Consider the following 4,375-nt stretch of genomic DNA (forward strand, 5'->3'; position numbering starts at 1 on the left):
TATACTGAGATGAGGGAAGACATGAACTCCTTTCTTACCCTTCCCATTGGTACAAGCCAGTATCTTCAGTTACACATCATTTTATTATATGCCACAAAAGCGCATATAGTAAATAAATCAGCGTACAACTTCATAAGCTATATGCTACAGTCCATGGTGTGACTTAGACTGCCTAAGTGACTTAGGGCAAAATGATTTAAAGTTTCGCCTCTCCAGTCTTGCTTTTGGATAGAAAGTGTGATCACATTTATTCCAATTTAAAACATATGCTAAAGTGGAAAAATGTCATCTCACAAGGGAAAAAGCAAAAGCAGAAGTAGAAAAACAGGGGTGAAGAAAGCATGAAAGTGAGTTGCTGCACTGATAAATGAAACAAGACAAAAGAATGAAGACAATAAACTAGCAAGGAGGAATCAGTTATGTTCAGATTAGCAGAGTTCTCTAAAATAAAGGAAGTAGCTTTTATAACCCATCTGTCTCTGGAACATGTCATGCAGATAAAAGTGCTGAAGATATGCAGGTAGGAGCAGCAGACTTGTGCTGACAGGGTTTAATTGTGGCTGCTGACAGAATTGGGTCAGCAGAACAGATTACAAATAATGCAAGCTTTTTACCTTCCTTTTCTTTCCAGTATTATTGCTGGAATCAGAGACAGCAGTGCATAAGAAATCTGTGAAAAGAACATTGCTGGTGATATGTTAGCAACAAGGAGCTTCTTGTTTTCACTTCTTCAGAAATACAAGTTCAGCTACAAATTTGGTTTAAAATTTTCAAGTGGAGAGAGTGATTAGCAAGTGTGTATCATTTAGAGTTGAGTTGTAGAGAGGCTGTGGAGGGAGCCTGCGGGGAACCAGGTTCAGCACTCTCTGCCGTGAGGGCTGGTTCAGGCTGTGCAGCCCCGGGCACCGCAGCTAGCAGACCTGCGGGAGGGGTAGGTGCCCCCTCCTCCCCTTGCCCGCCTGCTGCTCTCACTGTGCCATGGCTTCAAGAGCTCCAGGCGGGCTCTGCTCAGCGGGACATGGCCTGGAAAGGGTGTCAGGGCTGAGCCGCCCGCCCGGGTTACATCGTGCAGTCCTGCCGAGAGGCACAGCGGGTGCAGCCTGCCCCGTGTAGAGCTCGCACTCCTGTGCCAGAAGCTGTGATGATGTGGAGGAAACACTTCAACACAGATTGCAAAGGTTGACCTGTAGCTGTTATTCATGCGGCCCCTGATACCAAACAGAAAGGATTTATGTTGCATCCTCCTCCTCTTGACTGCCTTGGAAAAAATGTGTCACACTCAGCCTTGTAAGTTGGAAATATTGAAGAATTATGCTATTTTGTTGTTGCTATGTATTCTCTGAGGAAGAGAGATGTGTTTAAGAAAGGGATTATCATACAGCACTAGATGGTTACATACTCTCCAGTCCCATGGGATATCAATGTCAGTGGTCCTTTACTGCCAGTGCCTCACCACAGAAGCTGAGGTGCTAATGTCCTGAGGAACACATCTCCTGAAACACTTGGGAATGGCAGCACAGTGTTTTAAGTAGTTCATAAAACATTTAATCCTTACCAATGCTGCCCAAGCAGATGCTTCTCACAAGAAGTGTGAGAGATGTGGGAAGGAGGGAGGAAGGAGTCAGGCAGAAAGAGGGAAGCAATCCCAGGAGTATCATTGGTTTCAAGGGTTACATTGAAGTCAGGATGAAGGAAAAGGAGGTGACAGCAGATGATAAGATACAGGCCTGAACCTTATAAACTGGTAGAAAAGTTTTCCTGTTACTGTCAAAAGAAGTGTGAATAAATGGTCACAGAGCAAGTGCTGGCATTCAGAGCATCACGGAAGAATAAGATGAATGCATTTTTAATTGAAAAGGCAATATTAAAAAGCAGAATGAAACTCCAGTTTCTGAAAGTAGTGTGAAATATCATCATAGCCAGGATTTCGGAAAGAACATGCAAACAACACTTAAATCCAAGCTTTAACATTATGACCACTGCCACCAAGGTCCTGTAATTGGCCCTTTTTGTTTTAACACACAGGAGTGCAGAGGCTTCCAGCTACTCACTGCCTTAGCACCTGCACCCAGATTCAGCCCCCAAGAGAGCTCCTGAGCCCCCATTGATTCAGCTCTGAACAGACTCCTGCTCTTCCTGCCATCTCCCAATGCCAAATTGTAGAAGTCAGTAAGAAACAATTTGCAACATACAAATAAAACCTTTTCCACGCTCCTGACAGAGGTAGGATTGATTGATTGGCAAAATTCTGCTTCTCCCAGAGCACGACTGCCAAGTCCACACAAAAACCCTGATAGTTGGACATCGTTTGATTTCAGAAGGGGTTGTTACATAACATGTTGGCTTTGACAGCTTGCTAAGGGAATTTCTCCTGCTGGGCACAGCTGACTGTCACTGACATCTGTCTGCTGCTTGGTACTCCGTAAACTGTGTCAGTAGACGGTTTGGACATGACAGGAACACCGCTGTCACCCTGCAGTGGAGCAGAGAGGGTGAAGATGGTGTTGGGTGGCCCCTGTCAGCACTGGGGCTGTCCCGTTCTCATGGCCCCTTCCAGAGCTGTATTCACAGCAGAGCAAAGCTCTGCTGAAGAGAAGGAGACTCCAGAAGTTGAGGACTGAGTGACTCGTAGAGTGCTCCTACCTGGCAGCTGCCGAAGCCTCCCTCTGCATAGCCATGACACAGGTGGCATGGCTGGAGGAGCCCACTGTTCCACTTGCTCCTATTACAGACCTGGGAGTCGATGAGGCTGACCCTGGCCTCCTTCAGGACATTGCTTTCTCTTTTTGCTGTAAGCACAGAAAGGAATGAGCATCCAGCAGTTCACTGACAGGTCTTCTCTCCTGTCTGGAGTGATCGATCCCCTTGCCTAGAGCTTGGCCTTTCCTCTGGAAAGGCATTGGAGCACCGTGTTCCTGCTTTCTGCCTTTGGGGAGCCAGCCAGGCCCATCTCTCCAGAGGCATATGTCCCACAGGCTGACTCTGGCTTTGGCCTCTGCTGTCTGGAAGCCCAACCCATCTCCCCAGTGTGCTGAGCTTGCCCTCAGGGCACGAGTCCCTCTTGGCAACTCACCTCCTTCAACGATGTCACCCCAGCCAGCAACGTAGCAGGTTTGCAGCTCTGACAGGCTCACCGTGGGGTCAGCCAAACAGCCTATCTGGATGTAGGCGTTGCACTCGACAGGCTGGTCCAATTCCAGCAAGGCAATGTCATAGTACAAGGCACCAGGAGAATAGTACAGGTGGTACACGAGCTTCTTAATCCGGCACACTTGTGCCCCGGGGCCTGAGTCAAAGATCAGAGAAGCTTCTGCTTCCTGTGGCAGAAACATGAAGAACTTCAAAAGATGAGAATTTAGTTTGAGTTTACTTTATTTAAATAGTGTAAGGTGGTTCCTGAAGAATTGTTTAACACTTAAGCATTTAACTTCACCCTTACAGCAGCATTCACAAAGATTCAGCAGTAAGATATTAGAAGATTCAGTGTGATTTCATTTGGAGCTTTTGATTGTACCTTTTAGATTAAAGCTTTGTGAACATTAAGGGCTGCTCTTGGATCACTTCCTGTAGCCTTAGAGGTTTGCTGAGAAAATGTGTAGTTTTTAGCAAAGCAATGCAGATCATGGGTCAGTTGGGGAAGATGCTGTAGCTAAAGTAGTGTTTACCTGAATAGACCTGCAGTGTTCCCCAAGGTATGGAAAGGTTCAGTCTCTTTGCCAGGTTACACTGCATTTGGATTATCACTGCTTCTACTGCTACAGGTCAGAACTATTGATCTATAATGCTGTGAGAGTTAAAAAAGTTCATCATTGGAATAAAACTCTCACAGAATGGGTCACGTTGGAAGGGACCACAGTGGGTCAACTGAGACAACCTCCCTGCTTAAGCAGAGTTGTTCTAGAGCACGTGGCACAAGATTGCATCCAAATGATTCTTGAATATCTCCAGTGAGGGAGAATCCATGACCTCTCTGGGCAATCTCTTCCAGTGTGCAGCCACCTGCACAGTGAAGTTCTTCCTTGTATTCAGGTGGAACCTCATGTGCATCAAGTTCTGCCTCTTGTGTTACTAGTTTGCACCACTGAGAAGAGCCTGGCTTCATCCTCTTGGCACTCTCCCTGCAGATACTTACAGATATTAATGAGATCCCTTCTCAGGCATCTCTTCTTGAGGCTGAGCAGTGACTCAGTGCCCGTTTCCAGGGCAAAAGACTGAGCTGGTCTAATCATATCCCCAAATGTATCCGGGAAAAATACTATGCTAATAATACACAACAGCTTCAGGCCGCAGCGAATGCTGTGCAAAGAGAAACACAACAGGTCTTCCACATCTTTCCAGCCCACTTCACCAGCACCCACCCCTCAGTGCGGGGCAG

Source organism: Acanthisitta chloris, unplaced genomic scaffold (genome assembly GCF_000695815.1).
Source record: "Acanthisitta chloris isolate BGI_N310 unplaced genomic scaffold, ASM69581v1 scaffold13681, whole genome shotgun sequence".
Classification (NCBI taxonomy): domain Eukaryota; kingdom Metazoa; phylum Chordata; class Aves; order Passeriformes; family Acanthisittidae; genus Acanthisitta; species Acanthisitta chloris.